General features: G+C 47.6%; 1 protein-coding gene across 4 annotated transcripts in view; it reads left to right on the forward strand.

Moving 5' to 3' along the window:
* Positions 1–25,787, forward strand: part of znf469 (zinc finger protein 469) — a 134,604-nt gene that overhangs the window by 17,555 nt on the left and 91,262 nt on the right. For 3 of the 4 annotated variants that reach the window (XM_072698345.1, XM_072698343.1, XM_072698344.1), the window contains exon 2: positions 9,920–9,966. The exons of the other annotated variant lie outside the window; for it this stretch is intronic. The gene's annotated coding sequence lies outside the window, so the exon portion shown is untranslated. The remainder of the gene's footprint in view (positions 1–9,919; positions 9,967–25,787) is intronic. 4 annotated transcript variants of the gene reach the window in all.

Genomic DNA, 25,787 nt, shown 5'->3' on the forward strand with positions numbered 1-25,787 from the left:
TTAAACATGGGGCAAGCAGTCGCATGAAAAGCTGCAGGTGGAACCAGAACCTGTGACACTGGAGGCACGATGCAGCAGTGCCACATTTTAATTTGTCACCAGGAGGTGTGACAGACTTTCCTGACACTGGGACTGACTCACTACCCATCATGCCATGCGTTACCCTGCACTCCTCTTTTGTAGGAGGGAGGGGCAGATGCATGTAGGGCCGCCGGAAAGGACCCCCCCGGCTGGACAGTAGCTATATGTGATTTAGATCTAGCAGCTTACAGTTTCCAGCTCCCAGTTCCATGTTCTAACCTTCCCGGTTTTTGCTACTAACATCATTAGCAGTGATATCTTTCGGTCACTGGCACTCTTATTTGAAATCCTGTTGGAGAAAGTCACTCTGCCCGTCTTTATTTGTTGTTATCCTTTGTTCGGAGTGGAATTCCAGCCAGTCGCTCCCTTCTTGATGCTGAGGCAGCTCACAGCTGCTTTCCAGACGTAATAATCATGCAGCAATAACTCCCTTATTGTACGGCAGTCTTGATGTCTGCCGCTATTTTCTTTGCATTTCGTTACACTGCATTTCTTCCCCTGCACTTCGCTTTCCTTCTGTGGTGATACAGGAATGCATGTCAGGAATAGCTCCGTGTAGCCTGCTAAGGGAAGTCAGACGGGTCAGTCATGCTGAAGAGTATCGCTTAAATGAGGAGACAGTCCTGGCCTCTTAGTCACATGTCCGAAATTCTTAGCCACTGAAGGTGAACGGTGACCCCCGGTACGCCTCCAGTGCTCCAGTGCGCCAGTGTGCTACAGGAGGACATCTTTGGACTTAAAGCCTCCCCTGAACAGCCTGCACCGTTTTAGGAACCCCCCCCACGTTGTCTGGCTCATGCTGACCGGCAGGGCATGACGTAGGTAAACGTGTCATAGAGGGCCAGGATTTAAAAAATAGAAGTCAAAGGTGTTAGCCCTTACTGAGCGTGCCCCGCAATGGATCATAGTTATCGGATCATAGTTATTGGAATAAATGCTGAGGACTTGACCTCGGTGTCCTCAGTGGTAGGTGTGGGCATGGTGTTTGGTGGTGTTTCTGAAAGTGACGTGCGCTGAGCGTCTCTCCTTGGGAGCGTCTCCGATCGGGGAGCTGTTTACCAGCTGCGGCTCGCGTGCATACAGCTTCCCTTCAGGGTATTGCAGTTCCTCACTTAACACTCATGATACGCTACTTGAATGGGGAGAATTTGCATGAATTCTGTTTCAAGTGAGGCTATACAGTACGTGGAAGCAGCAAGAAAGGCTATGCTTTCAGTAGTGTGATTTATTATTGTTTTAATCTGTATTTTATTTGTCCGTTATAATTATTGGTTATAGCTGTATAACTATGTGTGGTCTTTTGTGTCTATGGACACATGACAGATCATCATCATCCTTGAAGATGTTGACTGTCAGTCAGTACCTCCAGTGAACACAAGAGGGCAGGACATACACACAGTTGCAATATGAAGCATACAGTCTTAGTGACTGAGAAAAACGGAGTGTTTTGTTTTTTAAATGAATATTAATACAGGAGTGTTTTCCAGTCTCGCTTGATATGAGGTTCATCAGGATAGACAGTGTAATTCTCAATGTAAAATGTGAGTTTTCTGCTCTCCTGTTTCACGACTGCCTGCTTGGTATGATTTAAGTCTCGATATGTGGCCCCGGAGCCCCTGTCTTCACCTCGCCTCATGGGCCCCCCGTTTTGGCACAGAGCACTTCAAAGAATGGCACGTACCTTCTGAGCAGAGGCATTCCTATGTCCCGGCCAGCTTCTCATCTTCTGGTCTCTGGGCAGTTCCCATCCTCGAGGTAACCCTTCCGTGGCACATTCTCTTTCCTGTCTGGCCTGAAGTGATGGAACAACTTATCTATAAGAGTCTGAACTCTGGAGCTCTTTGCCCATTTCCCCAACGAACCAGAGGCTCACCTCCAAGGCTGCCCGTTTGCCTCTGGACCACAGCAACATTGGTCCCTCGTGCCATAACCAGATCTAATCAGATCTGTGTAACCTCTGTGTTGATTATTCGGGACTGATGTGATCTGAGTCTGTGGGATGATATTCAGCCCTGCCATCTCTGATTAGTGATTCTTTTAAATTGCCATATCAGTCGTTCAAACAGTAAGCACCATATAAGCATTTTTTGTTTCCATAGCTGCAATTTTTTTATATATATACTTTTTCTATATTTTAACTTAGAGGAGTTTATTACTGGTAATGTAACATTTGGTTTTCCTTCTTCCCGCTTTTGGTATTTGGTTTGCAAATTACTCTTAATGTATGTGATCGTCTCTCTGATTATAGTTGGGAAGGTTCATTAACTAACATCACCATTTAATGAATATATAATTGACTAATTTGTGCTGGATAAAGTCTAACCCTAACCCTGGGCAGGGCACCAGTGCATTGTGGGAAATGGACACAGGACCGCTAAGGCTATTTTACAACTGGCAGGTCAATCGAACAGTATGTCTCCATTTTCCCTGTGTTTGAGTTTATAAAATCTGGGGCTTTTTGGTATGGTACACTGTGGAGGCAAAGTTAGATAATTGTTATCTAGATAACCGTGTTACTCTGCACTATGGGAAAAGTCATCCAAGTGAAGTAATGAGTCATTCCACAGAATGGGAGGTGAGAACTGCATGCATGATGGGAAGGTCAGCTCACAGGTCGCAGTTCAGCTGATTCCTCTCATATCTCAAGTAATTAAGAAATCGTTCTCGGCAGCACAGCTCTGAATCCGCCAATGATAAGCTTCAGCCTTAGGAATGAAGGATGGATGTTTTTAAGAGCGATACATTCATCTTGCAGAAAACAATATGGTGCAGTGCTATCAGTCTTTCAGAGACGGAGTCGCTTATCTGGGGACCTCTAGCTTATGGCCGATACTAGACCACTTATTAAATGTACACCATAAGGCCTTAAATACTTATGCTCGCACACTGTAAAAGAGCCTTACATCTTGCCGCTTGGATGGCTGCCTTCCTTTAATCTGCTGTGCAGTTTTATGTGCCTGGACATGCGCCATTTATAATTTACTCATGCTTTCCATTTGGATTTTCCCCATCTATCGGTGATGCTGGAATCTTATCTGGGGAATTATAATCACCGGCTCTGTGGGCAATGCTGTAAGCTGACCCTCCAGGGCCGTGTCCCCTGAGCCCACATCCATGTATGTGATGGACCACAGTCCCGTACCGGGTGTCCCTGCTGCGTTCCACCCCGTGATGGACCGCTGTCCCGTACAGGGCGTCCTCGCCGCGTTCCGCCTCGTGATGGACCACAGTCCCGTACCGGGTGTCCCTGCTGCGTTCCACCCCGTGATGGACCACAGTCCCGTACCGGGTGTCCCCGCCGCGTTCCGCCTCGTGTTGGACCACAGTCCCGTACCGGGTGTCCCTGCTGCGTTCCACCCCGTGATGGACCGCTGTCCCGTACAGGGCGTCCCCGCCGCGTTCCGCCCCGTGATGGACCACAGTCCCGTACAGGGTGTCCCCGCCGCGTTCCGCCCCATGATGGACCACAGTCCCGTACCGGGTGTCCCCGCCGCGTTCCGCCCCATGATGGACCACAGTCCCGTACCGGGTGTCCCTGCTGCGTTGCACCCCGTGATGGACCGCTGTCCCGTACAGGGCGTCCCCGGGGCGTTCCGCCTCGTGATGGACCACAGTCCCGTACAGGGCGTCCCCGGGGCGTTCCGCCTCGTGATGGACCACAGTCCCGTACCGGGTGTCCCTGCTGCGTTCCACCCCGTGATGGACCGCTGTCCTGTACAGGGCGTTCCCGGCGCGTTCCGCCTCGTGATGGACCACCATTTCGCACAGGGAATCCCCACTGCGTTCTGCCCCATGACAGCCTACCATCCCTGCCGCTTTCCATGTGCTTCCTAGTGTCCTGCTCACTATGACCCTCTCCTGAGTAACTGGATAGACATCATTTTTTGGTTCTCAGTTACGAATTTAGAACAGCAATGCAGCTGTATGTAGCCTGCCAGTTAGCCAAAGCTGTGTCTTTCTGGTATTACATAGTTACCCCAGTGACAAAACAGGGTCTCTTTTCCTGGTGACTTACAGGTGTGCACTAGTGCAATCAGGGGGCTCTGAAATAGCTGAAAAGATTTTTCTTGTGAACCAATTTAATGTGACAGTGATACCATGATTATTCTCCTGTGGGCGGGGATATGGATAAGGCGGGGGTGTGTTTGCTTGCCCATACTGCTCTGTTCTTGGCCACCTGAATGTCCGGAAGCTTCCTCTTCCCACAGCACTGCATCCAATGGTCTGCCCAGATACAGGCACCACTAACAGGGCCAATCACAAACACTTGCAGCAGTCTGGGCCAACTGCAGACATTTAATACAATCAGGTCCAATCACACTCACAGCATGCAAGGACAAAAGGAAGACAAGAGTCAGACTGAATTTTGTCAAGGACTGGGGTTATTTGCCAAGGATGCCGGGTGCCACCATTGCTTTGGAATAGAATGAAATTTGTCAACGGCACCTTTGGTTCAAGTGGCCAGCTTGTACGGGATCCATGGCAGTGGATTCCATTTCATATGCAAAGAAGGGGATACAGAACACACAATTGCAAACAGTCATAGTTTCCGACCCAGTGTCTGCATGAAGCCGACTGGAACAATGTGAGCCAGGGGATCATATGTATATAATTACAGTGAAGTTTTCTCAGCCTCTCTGTTCCATCTGCCATCTCCCAAAGAAACATGCTAATGACTCCCCCACTGTGGTCCAAACCCGGCCGGGCAGCACGGCCCGTGTCCAGACTGAAGCAGAGATCCATAAAGCGGGGCTGTTTTGATGAACGCGAAAATCTGCAAGAAGAGTGGAGCACTAGAGTCTGATGCAACAACGTGGAATCAGTTCAGTTAAAATTGAATGAACCGTGAGCTCAGCTAGGAGAACGATGTCCTCCCCAACCCGTGGATGCGAACTGTCTCGCCGAAAAAGTGCATGAGAAGCTATTGACTTGACAGTGTGGCTTGTAGTCCACAGTCCATCTGTATGGCTGCAGCTATTAGCTAGCTATTAAAGTCATGAGTCAGGGACAGATATTCCACGCCAAAGACGTAAAGTTCTTGGCATAAATTTGGGCAAATGAGAATTTCAAGCAGCGGCAACTTGAAAATCTTGCAATGGAAGAAGAACAAGAGTATCTCATTATATTCTGTTTCATGCATGTGTTTCATAGCAGCATCAGATAAACAACAGTCAAGCACGACATTGAGCATATTAGACTATACTTTCAAACTCATCCCAGCAAGATGCATTGTGGTTGATAAACATGTCTGGCTAGATGAAAGGCTGTGATGTGGCACAGATCAAAAGCTGTGATGTGGCACAGATCAAAGGCCGTGATGTGCCACACCAAATAACCTCTAATAGAGGTACATGCTAGCTTTTTGTTTGGGTGTATATATACATGTTTTATGGTAGTTTGTGAACTGGAGTGAGAAGCCTTTCCTAGACATACAGATGGAAAGACAAGGACATCTCTCCCTCACCTCTATGCTTCTCTTTTGTCCTTGAATTATTGAAAGTGCACGCAGTGTACAGTGCGGACATGGAGCGGGGTGACGTGTAGTGGCATGACAGCGCATTTATGATGTGTTTATTACTTTGTTGTGGCCTGGAGAATGTCTTCTGAGCAGATCACCATCGGGTGGGACTTTATTTTGGGAACGGGTTTTAAAAACGGGAAATGAATAACAAAAGACAGGCGTTTTGGCGTCAACGGAGGGGAAACCCATGGGAACAGAAACCAGGCAGACAAACAGAACACCATCTCTTCCCATTATTATTATTATTATTATTATTATTATTATTATTATTATTATTATTAGCAGTAGTAGTAGTGGTAACTAGCTTCCAGGTACTGAAAGGTCTGTCACCTGTGCATCTTATGCTGATATTTTATTCCCTTTTCTGGATATATACTGTATCTGGGGGCAGCTGATTAATATTTACTAGAAAATCATGACAAGCCTTCATTGAGGAATAGAAATGAGAGGATGAGTGGCTCTGAGGAGCCCTTGGCTTGGCGGTAGCGAAGCCCTCCTGCAGCTTCTGCTCTGCCGTGGTTTGGAAAGCTGACAAAAGAGAAGTTGTGAAGTTTGTATTCAGTTATCTGTGTAACACTGTGTAGTGTTGTGCTGCACTTTATGTCTATGTACAATATAAATTTTAGTGTAATTTTATTGTGTTATAGTGCTGAATTTTATTTCTGTATATAGACACTTTTATTTATTTATTTATTTCTTTATGCCGAATTTGTACTGAAGGGATTGCATCCAATTTCATCGTACTTCGTATGATGACAATAAAGATTAATTCATTCAATTCATACACGTGAGTCTGAGCTTTTCCGCAGTGCCCTATGCTAATTGATTTTCTGGGTATTGTAATAGACACAGGGGCGATACTCTGGTGCGTATGTGGTGGTGGTGGGGGGGGGTGGGGTCCCTCTCTGCCTTATGTTTGCCCAGCAAAGCGCTGCTTGTCACACCAAGCTGCAGAGAGAAGCTGCAGCCGTTCTCTGCTGCCGCCTGCCACCCTGAGGTCCAGACACGGCCTCTGAGGCAGCAGCGGATGTTTGGTAGCGGGCTTCCTCGCTGAAATGGAGGCCGGTGCCGGCTGATGGCTCCTTGTAGGTTCGACGGGCTGCCCAGGATTCCCCAATTATGCACACAGCACACGGCACAGCCTCTATGCACTCTCTGAGTGTTTTGGGAAGTGAGGCAGCCTCCGCAGGGCACACGGCACGGCCTCCATGCACTCTCTGAGTGTTTTGGGAAGTGAGGCAGCCTCCGCAGGGCACACGGCACGGCCTCCATGCACTCTCTGAGTGTTTGGGGAAGTGAGGCAGCCTCCGCAGGGCACACGGCACGGCCTCCATGCACTCTCTGAGTGTTTTGGGAAGTGAGGCAGCCTCCGCAGGGCACACGGCACGGCCTCCATGCACTCTCTGAGTGTTTGGGGAAGTGAGGCAGCCTCCGCAGGGCACACGGCACGGCCTCCATGCACTCTCTGAGTGTTTGGGGAAGTGAGGCAGCCTCTGCAGAGCCGCGGTTGAGCACAGCTACACTGTGCCGGGTACACTGCGCGGGCGGCAGCACGCCTTACTATACGAATAAAACAGGAAAGTGTATGACTGAAGGCATAGTATGTGAGCACCTCGGTCTGTAGATGTTTACCAGCTTTTATGCTCCACAAGGCAAAAACTACGGCACTGAATACCATTAATGGACAAAGGCGGCCGCTTGTGGTCTTAGCGGACTCCTTACATCTCCGCATATTGTGAGTGAAAGCTGAAAAAATAACTGCTGTCTGCGTCACAGTGCACGGAAGCTGAAACACCATCGGTGACAGTGACTCCCGCATTTCCATGTGACAAAGACTTCGCAGGGATGGACAGAGACACAGGAGCCGCTTGTGAATCCGAATGCCAGCGTGGTCTCACGGCGAGCAGTCATGTCGACAATCCAGTAATATCCTACTAAAAAGTCAGTCTTCTCATAACTAATGCTTACCCACATCCATCTTTATTGTTTCTGCTTAATAAGATTGCACTGTGCATTTATAGAGCAGAAGTTCACTAAGGCATAAATCTGGGAAGCATCTTCTTGGGCAACAGCCTGACAGTGAAAAATTGGCCACACAGCCACAGCAGAATGCTGTGCATAGAGCAGGAGTGCATTTTTTTCCTTCTGTGAACAATATCAGGGGTCATCATCTCAAAGTCAGATATAAATCACCCCATAAAGCTGTAAGATAAGGGTTGTCTCAGGTACGTGTCCATCAGAAGGTGCATTCCTACATAGCAGTACTTTTAGTTCACAAACATGGCAGGTGCTGTGTATGAATTCAGTTTGTTGTTGCCCAGAGGGTCGTGGTGAGGCGAGGTGTGGTACAGTTTGTGTGCTGGATTGGGTTATTGTACTGGGAAGCCGTAGGGGGAGTCGGGACAGCTACATTTGGGGAGGAGGAGCGAAATCTAGGATCCCATGTGTTGAGCTACCCTTTCCAAGGTTACTGTCACAAAAACAACACTGTCGGCTTGAAATCACAGCCCCAGAGCAACCCAAAGCCCGGTCCAACACTGCAGTCTCAGTCCAATCCCCCTGTCCCATTCCAACAGCACAGTCCTGGTCCAATCTGCAGGCCCGTTCCCTAAAATGGTATTCCGTATTTTCCATTGGCAAACCCAGGCCATATTGCTACAGTTCATTACTTCAGCCATTTAATGACCAAAGATGTTTTGCTTTTCCGCAAACATAAGAGAGATTAATTTCGCATTCGGTCATTTGTCACGGAAAGTTGTGTTTTCTGCTGTTTTGGAAATGGGGGTCGGTGGAAATAAGAGACGGCTCTTTGTTCCATCTCGCCTAGATTTATGGACACACTCAACCCGAACGGTCACAGCCTGGACATCTGTGCGTAAAAGCGCTTGCAGAGAATGCTGATATGCCTGGCCTCTCTTACGGACTCCAGCGTTAATAAAATGGACGGCCGCCCCGCTATCGCGTTTTCTTCCAGGAAATGGAGCAGAATGTTCTGAGATGCCAAACAGTGACCTGCCTTTGAAGAAGAGACTCTTGGGAAACACAATTTTCTTTCCCGTAAAACCAAAGACTCGTACAAACACTTGAGTGAAAGCTGCCCATCTCAGCCCATATAATAAGCTGTCCCTCCTGTCACCCAGTTCGAGAGCAGGTGTGCATTTCCACATTAAGGCAGGAATTCAGAAACGACTATGGACAGGTTAAATCGGTGGAGGAGTCCGTGAGAGGCGGTGTGGAGGGTGGGGAGTTTGGTTTTACTCGTGTGGTTTGGATTACCTCTGATGGAGGGTGTCACTCCCCATTAACAACATGTGTGCTGCTTGAACGGCAGGGAGGGTTCTGAGACTCAGGCCAGCGTTGTGACGTAGGCAGGTCCAGGGTCATTCCCGTGCCATCCCATAACGGCGTCACTCTGAAAGGCTGCAGCTGAGGGCCGGGGATGGATCTCCTTCCAAAGCTCATTTCTCAGGACAGGATTTTCCCCCATGTTCGGGGTACTTACTGCTCTCCTGCTCACAGCTGGTTATGTGGGTGACAAGAGTAAATCACTGGCAATGGAATTATTTTGGGAATAAATTGAATTAACAGCCACATGCGAAGGGACTCTGAGAAGCAAAAACAATGTTTGACAGCTGGTTTTATAAAGTACAATGGTTTGAATAAATAACTGTAAATTTGTAGAGAATGTTTTGTGAGGGTAACTCCTGTGATCAGTAAATTTATTTTATGTTGCAGACATGTAATGATAAAAAATAATCTGTATTTATAGTGCATAACTATAACCCCTGTTTTGGATGTCTTAAGCCTTTGTAGTAATTATTAATATTATTATAATAATATAATAAATAGTTACAGGAATAACATTCAGTTAATTTGTGAGCATCTGGCGAATTGGATTGATAAGGTCTTTGTTTTGTTCCCAAATCCCTGTTCATCTATCCATCCGTCTTCTCTCATTATCCTGCTACGCAGCATAGATGATTAATGCTATGTTCTCACACAACACTAAAGAATACACTTGAGAACTGCTGTGCTCCTAAGGAATGAACCTAAAACATTTTGTTTGGCTTTTCTGTTAATTAAATAACTTACTAATACGTTGCTTACTTTTCCAGCTAAGGTAAAACAGCAGTTGTATTGCAAAAGCTGTAATCCGCAAAGATGACACAACACAATAAAAATTGACCCTACATACTGTATTTTTCCTACGTTCTGTGGGAAAAGTCCAAGAATAAATGAAAAGCAACAGTCCTGGATTCAAAGGTAACCAGAGGTCAGTAAAGATACATGTTTTTAATTGAATTCCTTTTGATTCAGGTCCAGGTTTGCTGGAGGAGATGATCTGACGATGACCTGCCCAGCCTGTAAGTCAGAATACTTTCTGTACTGGTTTTTTGTTTTAATGCAAGGGCTGACTTAGTACTTTACAATGGTTTACAACCATAAAAATATATAAATATGGTTCAATTAATTCATGTTCTAATGCTTGTCTAAATGCTACTTAGAAACCTTTGAGAAGAACAAATTTTTAAAAGCTGTATTAGAGAATATGCCAGCAGTTGTCTGTCACATCCTCAGAAATATACCCATGTTTTTAAAATGAGTTTTAATGTAAATATGAAGCGTTTCCCATCCTGGATGGATGGAGGGCAGCATGTGAGATTTCTGGTCTTACCGCGGCCCCCACTCAGTAGATGCCAGCCAGTAATATTAGGAAGGATGCTCAGCAAAAGACAGCATTCTGTCAAAGAAGGTCCTGTTTGATTCTGAGGATAATTCCTGCCCTGACCAACGCGGCCTGCTGCCGTCCATCCGCTACCTTCCTGTCTGTTGTGAACAATGGATCATTTATCTGACGGCCCCATCCACCTGAGCCGAGCCACAGAATGGGAGGGGGTGAAAATATTAATCATTCCTTCATTTAATGAGTGATGGAGAAATGTGGCCACAGCGTCACCCTGAGACTCCCTGGATTTATCTAAACATGCACAGGAATAATTAGGCTGCAGTAATACCTCCGCACAGATTTGGCAGGAAGTGACGAGGTGATGAGATCTGCTCTGAATGGGCTCCTGTTCTCTGGCTTCCCATCTCTCATCTGCAACCCATCAATCTCTCTGCCCTGGTCGTCTCTGTAGACCCAGCGCCTCATGCTGTTCTGAGTCCGCTGGAGATTGACGGCATGCTGCCTGGGCCTCCTCTGTGTGATTGACCAGAGGACCTTTACTCATTTATATCTTTGGGTCTCTTCCTGACGCTCCCTACCTATGGCAGCACTGGTAGATCAGCTCGCGGTAACATCCTGGTGTCTTTGAGACCTGAGATCTGAAGGTAACATGTAAAGATGAGTAGCCGTAAACTGTTGTCCTGTCAAAGTGTCATTGCCATGACTTCCAGACACAATAAAACTATATAAATAATTAAGATGCTTCTAGGAAAGTGGATACATGTTAGTACTGATAAGAATAACTGATACTAGGCTTCGGAGGGGAGTGGCTTGACACAGGATGGGAGGAGGGCTTAGGGGCGGGGCCTTCTGTAAAAGGGGCGGGGCCTTCTGCCAGGATGAGAGCAGCCAGGGGTTAGAAAAACAGCAGGGAGGGACGTGATAGCAGGTGAAAGAGTGAACGTGGAAAGGTGTTGGATCAGGATCAAGAGCGTGGCACCGGTGGGCTGGGGTCTTTGCCCTGCCCCCACTGACCACCCTCAGCCTTTGCCCCGCCCCCACTGACCACCCTCAGCCTTTGCCCCGCCCCCACTGACCACCCTCAGCCTTTGCCCCGCCCCCACTGACCACCCTCAGCCTTTGCCCCGCCCCCACTGACCACCCTCAGCCTTTGCCCCGCCCCCGCTGACCACCCTCAGCCTTTGCCCCGCCCCCGCTGACCACGCCCACGTACCTTCTAACAGGCACAATACCAGACATATAACTGGGAAGGAATGCTGGGAATGTCTTTCTAGTTACCCTATCTGACTGGAATCTAAATCTAAATTCCTCACGTTGTATTTTTTACCTGCATCACACAGACATGCTTTGTCATCACACATGACGCCTCTGTCCCTAAACACAGACCTTTGCTGGATTCAAAGGCCAGAGTTACATTTGGCTGTAGGTTTGTGCTGCTACACCTGTGAATGTCCATTGGTCCAGCCTGCACCCTCCCCCCCCCCCACTACAGTATTTCACTATTGGCTCTGTCTGCATAACAGATGCATAACATTTTTCATTCTCTGCATGCTTTCCAGCAGTCGATCTTTCACACAAACCTCCCTGCAGCTCTCGGGCAAGTTAAGCTTTCTGTTTGTTGAAAGCATTTTTTGCTACTTGCTTTCCTGGACGGAGGCTGTTTATCCATAGAGCCCCCCACCTTCAAAACACAGTCTGTCCTTAATAAGATCACCAAGCCGATTATATCTGGCATGCCTATTTGTAAGTGAGATAAAATTATATTAACATTTTGTCCATAAAATGTAGCACATAGCATTTTGTTGTAGTGATTGAGCACATTGATTTTGGGTCATGAAGAATTGTCTGAGGAATTATATTGGTGATTGATTGATTATTTTAAAGCCCCCCCCCCCATAGTATTTAAACAAGGGGACTTTATGACTCTTTCAGTGCTCTGGAATTTTTACAGGCGCTAGCTGCTATTCTCACACACGATTACAAGCCGCCGAGGTTAAGGACGGAGTGATTTTGGTTCCAGAAATGCTTTGGATCAGCTGTGTTGCAACATCTGCAGGAGATGCGTTTCAGGCTGATGCCAGCTTCCCCATTGCGAGGGGGGTATGAATGCTACTCCCTTGGTTTGGTGCACATGTGTTATTTGCAGTACATTAATGTAAGAGAGTATTAGAATGGACAGACAGAATGAGGCCAAAAAAAGGAAGCGGAAGAAAGAACCTGTGGAAACATTTGGGACTGCAGGCAGAAGTGTGTGACATTGGGGCTGGCAATGGATCTGGGCCTTTAATGGGGGAAAAACAGTGTCGCTTACAGGGGGACGGGGGGACGGGGGGTGCCTGGTGTGGGACTGGCAGCACGTGCCAATGGAACAGAACGGGAGCTGCGCTTTAAGCAGGGACTGAAAGGAAGTCCGATCTGATGGGGCATGAAAAGCCACAGCCAGTCAGGGGACGGTAACAAGGTTACCAGGGGCAGAACCCAAACAGGTTACCAGGGGCAGAACCCAAACAGGTTACCAGGGGCAAAACCCAAACAGAGCCAATGAGTTTATATCCGTCACAGGTCAGTGACAGGTGGAAATAACACCCCGCCTGACTGCCCCCCTGTGGTTTTGGTGTCACTCAGGTCACTGTTCTGTATTTGCAGAACTTCCCCCTAGAATCAGAAAAATCCATTTTAAACGTAATCTTAATCTTAATTATCACAATGAAAGGAAAATGATTATGAGAAAAGATACAGTATATGCTGTACAAGGTGGGAAACATGACTGCTTCTCTTTGGTTGAAATCCGTGGTGATCTCTTCTGTGCCGCGACGATCTCTTCTGTGTCGTGGCGATCTCCTCTGTGTCGTGTGCCGTGAGATCTCCTCTGTGCTGTGTCGATTGCCTCTGTGCCGTGGTGATCTCTTCTGTACCGTGCTGATGTCTTCTGTGCTGTGATGATCTCTTCTGTGCCTTGATGATCAGATCTCTTCTGTGCTGTAGCGATCTCCTGTGTGCTGTGACGATCTCTTCTGTGCTGTGGTGATCTTCTCTGTGCCATGACAATCTCTTCTGTGCTGTGACAATCTCTTCTGTGCTGTGCCGATCTCCTCTGTGCCATGATGATCTCTTCTGTGCCGCGATAATCTCTTCTGTGCCGTGGCGATCTCCTCTGTGCTGTGACGATCTCTTCTGTGCTGTGACAATCTCCTCTGTGTCGTGGTGATCTCCTCTGTGCTGTGGTAATCTCCTCTGTGTCGTGGTGATCTCCTCTGTGCTGTGACAATCCCATCTGTGCCATATCACACTGAAAAGCTCTGTGGCCCATTCAGTGGGTTATATGGCTTGGCTTATTTCTCTCTCACTGCTCTGCAGCGATGTCCACTGTTGGTCAGAGAGTTTCAGAAGTTGTGGGTGGAAACCCAAGGGAATATCGATCCTCTCCAAGTAAGCTCCATGACTCAGTGAGGCCTGCAGCCCATAGAGGGACAGGGAGTGGGGGGCTGACACCCCGCAGAATGTTTGCGCTAATTTTCACCCTCCTGAGCACGGGAGTCGTGTGTCGGGGGAGACACCTGTGACGATATCTGGCTATTCAGGGTTGGGATGGAAAGGGTAAAAGTAGCATAAGGTCTTATATTTGTGTCATGCGGAGTGTGAGCAGGCGTAGTGGCTGCCAAGAGGTCGTCAGCACCTCGCTGTGAAGCAGATGGGAACTTGACCTGCCCTCCTACCCAGACAATGACAGGACTGGAGCCAAGGTGTCGAAACCGTTCAGTGATAGCCAGTGAGTCGAAGCGGTCCTGATCCAGAACTAAGGGCGGCGTTCAAGATGAACCTTCTTTGTTGCATGTAAATGATGGCTCTTTTACAGTATAAAATATCACACAGCATGTAGTGCTGAAAAGCTGCAACGCACATATGCACACATACAGCGTCATTCCTCAGGCTGCCTGCAGCCTTTCTTGGGGTTCTAGACAGAAACTCATTTTATCCACACTGAATGGAATTCCCTGAGGCCCTCGCTGCCTTGCCTGCTCACGTGGTCAGCCCTGGCAGGGAAGATCTCATCTTGACATTCCATTGGAAAAACAGCCACCGAACCTGTGTGAAAACAAATGGTGAAAAAAGAAAAAAGACATTTCTATAAAGGCAAATTTCTGTAAAGGTCTACTTCACGAGTTGCTGCTTGGTATTATGCTAATCCCTAAAATTTGGAGGAGATTCTGAGTGCTGGAACTCATAGGAGATACTTACTGCGGGGTGCTGGAGAAGATGCAGGCTGTGCAGACACGGGGGAGATGGAGGCTTGGAGAAGACAGAGGAGAGAGGGAACATGGCTATTCTCTCAGTGACAAATGATTTCGGAGCTGCAGCAGTTTCTGCTATGCCTATGTTTAGCTGTAGCATCTGGTGTAGGTCAGAAACACCGGATAGTAGAGCTTTATTCACTTTTAGAGATTTTTAGTAACCAGCACATCATGAAAAAGAAACATTTGTTTGACTTCAGTTATTTTTCCAAGCTAGTAATCAAAGCTGTATGAAAAACAGAAAAACCTCACACACAACAAACCCTCACACCGACACTCAATCTACTTTTTGTACTATGTCTATGAGCATTGTGCTGTTGACTTTAAAGTTAAATGCTTATTGAATCTAGCTGAATCTAGAGAAGCGTAATGTCTTTGGCAGAGATAAACCTTGATTAGACATGAGAGGGTCCAGGCCCTTTAGATGCGTCCCTATGTTTAACAGTTATGGTGTAGCCAGCCAGATTAATAAAGTGAATAGCAGAGCCTTAGGAAGACCCCCAGCATAACTCTAAAAAGGAGGAGGCTTGCACATGGGGGGGCAAGGGGGCTAAAAGGAGGACACCCAACAGTGGTCACCTTACTGGCAATGCCGTTTGGTAAGCAGAGGCTGGGATACCATTCGTTTTTGGAACAGAAAGGACAGAGAGGGAGATGAGTGTCATCACTGAATGTAAGTCTCTCTCTCCCACTCTGTGAGTAGGACTTGCTGCGTACTGCCTCTCTCTCCCACTCTGTGAGTAGGACTTGGTGCGTACTGCCACTCTTTCCCACTCTGTGAGTAGGACTTGGTGCGTACTGCCTCTCTCTCCCACTCTGTGAGTAGGACTTGGTGCGTACTGCCACTCTTTCCCACTCTGTGAGTAGGACTTGGTGCGTACTGCCTCTCTCTCCCACTCTGTGAGTAGGACTTGCTGCGTACTGCCTCTCTCTCCCACTCTGTGAGTAGGACTTGCTGCGTACTGCCTCTCTCTCCCACTCTGTGAGTAGGACTTGCTGCGTACTGCCTCTCTCTCCCACTCTGTGAGTAGGACTTGGTGCGTACTGCCTCTCTCTCCCACTCTGTGAGTAGGACTTGCTGCGTACTGCCTCTCTTTCCCAATCTGTGAGTAGGACTTGCTGCGTACTGCCTCTCTCTCCCACTCTGTGAGTAGGACTTGCTGCGTACTGCCTCTCTCTCCTACTCTGTGAGTAGGACTTGCTGCGTACTGCCTCTCTTTCCCAATCTGTGAGTAGGACTTGCTGCGTACTGCCTCTCTCTCCCACTCTGTGAGTAGGACTTGCTGCGTACTGCCTCTCTCTCCCACTCTGTGAGTAGGACTTGCTGCGTACTGCCTCTCTTTCCCAATCTGTGAGTAGGACTTGCTGCGTACTGCCTCTCTCTCCCACTCTGTGAGTAGGACTTGGTGCGTACTGCCACTCTTTCCCACTCTGTGAGTAGGACTTGCTGCGTACTGCCTCTCTCTCCCACTCTGTGAGTAGGACTTGCTGCGTACTGCCTCTCTTTCCCAATCTGTGAGTAGGACTTGCTGCGTACTGCCTCTCTCTCCCACTCTGTGAGTAGGACTTGCTGCGTACTGCCTCTCTCTCCTACTCTGTGAGTAGGACTTGGTGCGTACTGCCTCTCTTTCCCAATCTGTGAGTAGGACTTGCTGCGTACTGCCTCTCTCTCCCACTCTGTGAGTAGGACTTGCTGCGTACTGCCTCTCTCTCTTCCCATCCATGGCAGCTTGGACTTGACGCCAACTTGAGCCCCATTGGTCACTGGGCCACAGTCCCATACTTTGTTTAGCATCCCACCCTGATTCCCTGCTGCTTTGCTGTCCTGTGTCAGCCCCTCTCGCAACAGTGCTAGTGAAAGCCAAAAAGGAAAATGCTTTCGTCTTAGAGCTTTTCATTCACTGGCGAATCTCTCCATTAAATGGTCATGCTCACCTCCTCTTCCCTCTGCTTCTATGGTAAAGAGATTACTGATTTGAAAGGTCTGTGGCAGAATGGTCCCAGACTAGTAGGTTCTATAACAGAAGGAGTTCAAACCAGTAAGGTCTATAGCAGGGAATCTGTGGGTGAGTATGGCATGAAGCTCAGCCAGCCATTGGTGGCGATGGTGGTTTATCTCTGTAACATAAACACTGAGACTGAGGGAGACCCTCTAATTGGCAGGGCTGAATTTTCCATACAGGCACAGAGGAAAATTGCATTCCCCCTTAACAGACAAAACAGTGAATAACCACAACCGAAGTCAAAACTGTATTTATTGAAATGTCTCCTGAGGGACCACAATGGAAACCTGGAGTGTGTCGTGTGTTCAGGCAGCTGACTGGAGGGGCTACGGAAAGACAGACTTCTCAGTATCAGTGTTTGATTTGGTTTCCTACTACCAAAGCAATCATTGTCAGAGTATGATTTTTTTGCGCAAACAGTAAACCTCATCTGCTCAAAGACAGTAAACCTTCGAAGACGTCAGCGCTAAGCAGGCTGCTGGGAGGATCACATTACTTTGCTGCTGCTCTTTCAGGCTCTGATCTTGGGTCCCAGCTGGCTTCAGTGTTCCTGCTGCTCTGGGGTATATGTATTTCTCAAATCATCTTGACTGATGTTTAATTAATAACAAAACAAAAGTGATGCAGTGTAGCTTTGAGGTTGCAAATAATCAGATCACTGTCACGCTGTTGAGTGGCCGCACCCAGCTTGCTCCTGATCAGGGGAGACAGTCACTCTCACATCTGGTGACTGGACTTGTGCGTGTGTGTGAACATCTGGATGCGAGTGTTTGCACCCTTGTGCAATCACCTCTCCCAAAACCACCCTGCAAAGGCTGTAAACTGCCCCCCCCCCCAAGGTAGGAGGGTAATTGTTTCATATTTTTTCTTTGAATTTTGGAGCTTTACAGTGAGATTGAAAATGAAATCTCCAAAATGCCAGATAAACAAGCATGTTGTGTAACTTGCTAACCCAAACTAAGACAAGCCCGAAATCAGGCGTTTGAGGAGTCGTCATTGTACTGTCACACATGAGGAGATTGCAGTGGGGTGCAGGATTCTTGTGAGATGGGGGGGAATTGCTGCACTGCCGTGACTTGTGACAGATCAGCACTGTTTGCCGATTTGGCAAAATCTTCAGCTGTAGGTGAAGCGCAACACCAGGATGAAGCCTCTGCGACATCTGTGTACAAGACACACAAAGCATATGCTTCTCTGTTCTTCCTAAAACCCAAACATAGTATGACTGACATCTTACAGATTATTTTAGCTTTAGCTGATACATGAATAAATAAATTACAGTTTTATTTATTTTGTGGATCTATTTTCATCTTTTCCTCATAGGCCCCTACTTGTTTTAACAAAATAGTTTAATAAAACCACGTCTTTTTTGTAGGTGTACAGCACAAGTATAAAACTCCAGTACTTATTCAGAATAACATTACAAATAACATTTGGAATTTAAAATGCTTCAATAAAAACGAGATTCAAATTTGCATTGTGGATTTAAGAATGTTCTTCAAAGATAAAATGCTGGCGGCTGACTTAGATTTGCATTTATTTGGTTGTTACCTGCACATTTCAGTAACTGTAGGGGTACAGGGAAGTCGTTTTGACCGGCTTGTGCGCCAACTCTGACCAGCTCAGTCGTAAGGAACACCCCTAATGTTAAACATTGCTCATTTTAGCTTCCCATGGGGGGCAAATACATTTGTGGTGCAGGGTAAATTAACTCTATGTCGGGCGGTGTGGCAGCTCATCTGGGTACACGTGTGTATTTGATATAGCTGTCTTTAGCTGGTAATAGTGGCATTGACTAGCCACCAGTTTTCTGGTTAAAAGCTTATTGCCTCTGGGAGGCCCAGATAGTCTTGCCGCCAATATGGACAGATTACCATACTGTATATGTTGCTTTAATAATAAAGTGAAGTAACTGGATAAAATATGTCTGTATATAGCATTAATTCTCAATCCTGACCAGAAGAAGCAGTTAGAATATGAATATAGAGTTAAACATGATAAATGGAGACCACGCAGCAGAAAACCAGCGGCAGTCTCTCTCTCTCTCTCACTCTCTCTCTCTCTCTCTCTCAGACTAAGTGCTTTCTTATTGTCTAAAATGCGGTTTCATTTGTTTTTTGAAGTTTAACAATATAATGTCATGACATCCCATATGCTCTGGCAAGCTTGCAGTAGGGAACAAACACTGACTCAAAACCAGATAAAAGAGCAGCAGGAAAATACAGAGAAACAAAGAGTAAAACTTGCTGACCTCATGTTTTTATATAGGCAGAAGTGGCTTATGTTGACCTGTTTGAAATTAATTCTGTGTATTATTACAATTATTTTTTTTTAGCTCCAAGCTTTTGTACACCTTCGTTACTTTTCCCATTTATTTCTCTTTGAGAAGCTTCCTGGAACCTTCCAGTCATTCCGGATTGTGGAGAGTGATGTAAGAACGATGGTGTAACTAAATTAGAGTCGAGGAGGAGAGGTTCATCTCAGTACTACCACACCACACCAGTGAAGTTCTGCTTCAGCAATAACACTGCTACCATTATCAAACCAGTGCATTTCTGCTTCAGCAATAATTTTGCTACTATTGCCACACCAGTGCATTTCTGCTTCAACAATAACGCTGTTACCATTATCACACCAGTGGATTTCTGCTTCAGCAATAACACTTATCATTATCACACCAGTGGTTATACACTTGAAATTCATAGTCCTTTTTTACATGTTTTTGTCTTGCCAGTGCTTAAACCATAAACTCAGATATGGTATTAATTAGCTCTGCCGAGATTTTTATTGTAAAATCTGAAGGATATTACACGCAGATTCATTTATATGACCTTATGACCATTCCTGATTGACACTCCTAATGATAAAAGCAGCAGTGGCTCCACTGTATTTGCCAGTTTCTGGGTGGCATGGTGGTGCACTGGCCAACGCTGTGGCCTCACACCTCCTGGCTTGTGGGTTTGAATTCAGCCTTGCAGCTTTGTGTGCAGACTTCTGGTTACTTCAGAGTCCAAAGACCTGTGGTTTAGGCTAACTGGTAACTGTCCCCAGTGTGTGTGCTCTGTGATCGACTAGCATCCTTCCATCCCTTGTGTCCAGGGACTGGTCCCACGCTTGCAGTTCTGGAGAAACTTATGAAATGAAAGAGTGTCCCCTCTGTTTTTACTTTCAGTCTGTGATGTCACTGTGGTTGTAGGCTGCTCTACAAAGCTTTGCATGTGCCCTGTAGGCTGCTCTCCAAAGCTTTGCATGTGCCCTGTAGGCTGCTCTACAAAGCTTTGCATGTGCCCTGTAGGCTGCTCTCCAAAGCTTTGCATGTGCCCTGTAGGCTGCTCTACAAAGCTTTGCATGTGCCCTGTAGGCTGCTCTCCAAAGCTTTGCATGTGCCCTCTAGGCTGCTCTCCAAAGCTTTGCATGTGCCCTGTAGGCTGCTCTACAAAGCTTTGCATGTGCCCTCTAGGCTGCTCTCCAAAGCTTTGCATGTGCCCTGTAGGCTGCTCTCCAAAGCTTTGCATGTGCCCTGTAGGCTGCTCTCCAAAGCTTTGCATGTGCCCTGTAGGCTGCTCTACAAAGCTTTGCATGTGCCCTCTAGGCTGCTCTCCAAAGCTTTGCATGTGCCCTGTAGGCTGCTCTCCAAAGCTTTGCATGTGCCCTGTAGGCTGCTCTCCAAAGCTTTGCATGTGCCCTGTAGGCTGCTCTCCAAAGCTTTGCATGTGCCCTGTAGGCTGCTCTACAAAGCTTTGCATGTGCCCTGTAGGCTGCTCTCCAAAGCTTTGCATGTGCCCTGTAGGCTGCTCTCCAAAGCTTTGCATGTGCCCTGTAGGCTGCTCTCCAAAGCTTTGCATGTGCCCTGTAGGCTGCCCTACAAAGCTTTGCATGTGCCCTGTAGGCTGCTCTCCAAAGCTTTGCATGTGCCCTGTTCCTCCCAGTTTCAGCAAGCGATGCGGTATTCATGTATACAATGCTGGGCTGGCAGTAGAGAGAGTGTTTGTCTGTGTGATGATGTGTGTGAGCTTTGGAAATTCAAAGTAACGTTCAAAAAACCATAACTTTTTCGTTGATAAAATGAGTGAAAAAAAAAATGTTATACTTTTCAGTTTATATCAATGTAAAGTGTTTTTTAGGCAAATTGTTTGCAGAAAAGATCTGAAGGGACTCTCGTGGACAGTGAGGGCAGTGGCCATGATTTGAGTGCTTATGGTGCCCAGCAGGTCACGGACTGAGAGTGTGATTTCGGCATGACAGGCTACTGTGCAGAAAATGTACTGCACATGTTTTATTTACTGGCTTTCTGTAAAACAGGAAACAAGCCTTCCTATAAATTAGTTCATGTGTTTTTTATTATTTTATAGACATGCATAACAGACTGTGCTTAGTTAGTGCTGTGAAACAAAGTGGATGGATCTCCATGACTGTGGGAAGGAATGCCTTCAGAACCAGTTAGATAAAGGTAGCATATCAAAATAATCATCATTAATGAGAAAAGCCAGCAGAGTGACCATGAGTAAAATGAGTCTCCTGCTGGGGCTGACCTGAGGAAGACAGTGGAAATGTCCTTCGTGGTATTAGCATTCGTGATTTTCCTATTAAGTGTTAAAAGATGCAGAACTCTGATCCTGGGAGACCATTGGCAGGTGCTCTGATTGACGTTCCTGGATCCAGGGCGCTGGCTGAGTTCCGAGTACTTTCACATTTCTCTGTGTTTCGCTGTGACTGAGGACAGTTATCTGGTGCACACATGGCGTTTGCACGCTGCGCTCACGGCGCTGGCTGAGTTCCGAGCACTTTGACATTTCTCTGTGTTTCGCTGTGACTGAGGACAGTTATCTGGTGCACACATGGCGTTTGCACGCTGCGCTCACGGCGCTGGCTGAGTTCCGAGCACTTTCACATTTCTCTGTGTTTCGCTGTGACTGAGGACAGTTATCTGGTGCACGCATGGCGTTTGCACGCTGCGCTCACGGCGCGGGCTGAGTTCCGAGTACTTTCACATTTCTCTGTGTTTCTCTGTGACTGAGGACAGTTATCTGGTGCACGCATGGCGTTTGCACGCTGCGCTCACGGCTCGGGCTGAGTTCCGAGCACTTTGACATTTCTCTGTGTTTCGCTGTGACTGAGGACAGTTATCTGGTGCACGCATGGCGTTTGCACGCTGCGCTCACGGCTTGGGCTGAGTTCCGAGCACTTTCACATTTCTCTGTGTTTCGCTGTGACTGAGGACAGTTATCTGGTGCACACATGGCGTTTGCACACTGCGCTCACGGCGCGGGCTGAGTTCCGAGTACTTTGACTTTTCTCTGTGTTTCGCTGTGACTGAGGACAGTTATCTGGTGCATACATGGCGCTCATGGCACAGGCTGAGCTCGTCTCTTCCCGTCTAAGAGTGTCTGGCTTCAATCAGCCGTGCGTTTGACTTGTGCCGCTGAGCCATGAATGCCCCCAAATGCTTGGCAGTCTGATTATTTATCAGCATGACTTACACTGGCGTGGAGGATTGAGAAGTGATGTCGAGCGATCTTCAGAGCTGTGGAATGCGAAGGGTTAAAGCTGGTCAAAAGACAGACCAGTTCAAAACAATATGGGAAGGTGACTTTATGAAGTGAGCACTCTGTGTAAATTGGTATTTGGTTCTCTCCTTCTACCTTCCACACAAGCGCTTATCTCATAACATTGATAAGCTTGCCAGAGGGAAATGAGAGCTTATTAGAACAAAGTGTGCCTCCTGAAGTGAAGAGGGCCACACTTGCATCATGGAACACAGACAGACGCATGCAGTGCTCAGTATGTGTGATGGGTGGTTCCACCAGCGCATGGGCTGTCAGACCTGGATCCCGGAAACACATTGGAAATGGATGGTTTTTCCGGAGTCCTGCTGAAAGGCTTATGGTACGGTGACAGATCTGTGATGGCTACAGAGGAGCCATGAGACCCCCCCGTGGCCGTGGTCTGCAGTTCGGGGCCTAAGCATCCGCCAGCTAAGTGGAAAATGGATTAGGAGCCACCATAGTCCTGCAGATTTGTTGAGGGTTTAAAGGACTGAGCTTGCATTCCAAATAAAATAGTAAGGTTTTGCTGGGGATTTGGTGCAGGGGGCCAGTGAAGATGTCCTGCGCCTGAGAAGTAATGCCGTACTTTGGCTCTGGGCCTGTGTGATGTGTTTTCATTTCTGAGGGGTTGAAAACCTCTTTGAGGGAAGCCCCCTTCACCGAGAGCAGTATTAAGAGTAGCAGTACAGATGATATGTCAGACGCTATCCATGCTATCATGTTTTATTTTCCTGAACTTAGGGCCTGCTGCCGGGAGCTGGGGAAGCTCAGCTTGAAGTGGGGCCGTGCGGAGCAGCGGTGTTGTGTAACGCTCTGGTCACTGGTCCTGGTCACTGGTCCTGAGCATTGTGGATCTGCCACTGCACAAGCGACTGGCTACGCTGCCAGTGGGAGTGGTTTTCCTTTTATGAGTTGCATATTGAATTTAACGCTGGCAGGGGAGTCTCTCCGGCACTTTCCGCTGCTCGGCGTCACTCTCTCTTCCCCTCGGTCTGACTCATCTGTTTTCACCGCTGAAGCATTCGCCCTCGCCGTGTTGCAATAACTGCAGCATCGCATTCCAGAGAGCTGCTCCTTCCATCAGCAGCAGTAACCTGAGCCCCTGCACCACAGTGGTCCTTCAAAGACCAGAGGGCCACTGGAGATCCAGGGAAAAAAAAAGGCAAAACAGTTTCATTTATCAATGGGATTCAGGAGGAACAGAAAAGTGCTGTTTTTCAGGCTCGGTGGAGGCGGGGCGGCCTAGACTCAGAGATCAGCTGCTACTGAGAAAGCGGCCAGGATTAGCCGAGAGAGTGCAGACCTGAACACAAACAGACGCTCAGGCGTGCGTGCAGACGCATGCAGGCAAACCGCTTCACTCGTAAACACGTACACAGGAACACGTACACCCCACACCAGTGGAAAGACACCAGCTTAAGTATTTAACTTTACCCAAAAACATATGAAAGTTCATGAAGAACTTCTTTTGTTTTTAACTAAGAAAAGACACATTTTACCTGATATAAACATCCCCACATGGTCTGTGTTTGATCCCTCAAAATTGTCCCCACAAGGTCAGGAATATGCAGACAGACACACCAGAAGATAGTTGGTTTAAGAGAGGACAGCCGATGTATATTTGCAGAGAACACATTAGGTCACTTTGACATACAAATGGTACATTTAAGCCTTCTTTGACTGGGGCCCAGTTCAGTGGAAACCCGTGTCGGATAAAAGGCCGACCCAGAGCAGCAGGGCAGTATTATTCAGAACTCCATGAGCCTTAAGACTGTAATATTTACGCGCAGCTGCTGGGAGTTAAAGGCAGCCTCTGTGAAGGGGTTAGTCAGCGTTATCGGTTACATATCGCCTGCAGTGTTTGTGGCGGATTAGCATCTCTGCCTGGCTGTCCTGTGATTGGGTGCTGAGGCTTGGCTGCATACTGCAAGGTGGCACGGTAAACCGCCACGCAACCCGTCGCAGGCTGCCGCTGAACGGCACCCGCCGAAAGCGGGAGAGCTCCTTGCAGCTTCCTGATCCTGCGACGATTGGTCAAGGTTTGCTTCCTGCGGCCGAGTGGGAAAGGGGGGACTTGAAAGGCCTTGGAGCAGAATGAAAGCGCGGCCTGTGTCCCTCCCCGAGATGGAGAGCGTCCCAGGGAACTGACGGCCGAGGGGCTCCTGAGAGGCGCGGTGAGCCCCCCACTGTCTAGCTCCCGCCCCCATAGCCCAAGAGGCAGAACGAGGGAGCTGGGAGGAAGACCTGCTGAGCGGTCCATGCTGTGAAGCAGAGGATGAAGGGGCACAAGTCCAGTTCTCATGCCTCTTCTATAACAGGCTCTTTCAATCCCTCAGAAATCTGAGCTCCAGGAAATAATAAAAAAAATTAAATAAACAGATCAATAAATAGATCAAATATATCAAAAAAGAACGTTGGGCTACATGAAGAATGCCTTATTGTTCGACCGTTCATAATAAGAGAATCATTTGGGATGACATGGCAGTGTGTGTAATGAAATTAAAGTGGAGTATAATTCATGCTGTGTGTACAAAATCTCCGTCCAAACCAGTGTGCATTTCCTGCATCAGTTCACGCCATGGGGAACTCACTTGGTCTTCGCCCGCCAAGTCAGTAGAAATCTCCGCAGGAAGAGAATCCTGTGGCTTTCAAGGTGAAATTTTCATTTTAATCACACTGTTAAATAAACATGTTTTGGCTTCCACATCTGGACCAGAGAAGCGTGCCTGAAGTGCCCACACTTTGAACTGCATGCAAGTGATGATCCTGAAGACAGGCTACGCACCATTAGCGTTCGCATGCTCCGCAGGGCTCAACTGTGATGTTTAATGCAGCAACACAGTGCCGGCTGAAATTGGCGTTTAATAAAACACAAACAGTTGAGCTCACCTGTGAAGGCCGCTAAAGGTATACAGGAATCATTATTGTCTGTGCATTTTCCACAAGTGCCTGTGGTGAGTCTGGAGTCTGTCCCAGAGAGTAGAGGGAATGAGGCAGGGGGTGTCTGGGATGGCAAGGCAGACACACATGCAGAAGTGCACTATGGCCCATTTAGAGTCTCCGGTTCAGATAAAGTGCATGTTTTTTAGGGGGGAAATCTGAGTATCCAGGGAATCACAGACAAACTCCAAAGGTAGGAACCAAATCCCTGAATCCACCCTACTGACCATTAACAAGCATTTTAGATATGTAGAAAATGTATCACATTGCAGAGTGTTTTCGATTAAATTATTTTTAAAAATAAACAGTTATGCCCTGAGACCTTGTACCGGATAGGAGGCTGGATATATGATTAATGATACATTTGTGGGACACATGGGAGAGCTGCTGCTGCTGCTGTGATTGGCTAGCTGTGAGCACCAGGTGGCACACCCTCAGCGGGGCGCTGGGCAGCAGCGCTGGCCTGCACAGGGGCTTTTGACACTTTAGTGTGTACCTGTGCATGACTGTACAGTGAGCCTGTGCTGTATTTATGATGTGAGGCACAGGGGCGCGTTTCGCTTTAGTGTGTACCTGTGCATGACTGTACAGTGAGTCTGTGCTGTATTTATGATGTGAGGCACAGGGGCACATTTCGCATTAGTGTGTACCTGTGCATGACTGTACAGTGAGCCTGTGCTGTATTTATGATGTGAGGCACAGGGGCACGTTTCGCAT

Source organism: Paramormyrops kingsleyae, chromosome 13, assembly GCF_048594095.1.
Source record: "Paramormyrops kingsleyae isolate MSU_618 chromosome 13, PKINGS_0.4, whole genome shotgun sequence".
Lineage (NCBI taxonomy): Eukaryota > Metazoa > Chordata > Actinopteri > Osteoglossiformes > Mormyridae > Paramormyrops > Paramormyrops kingsleyae.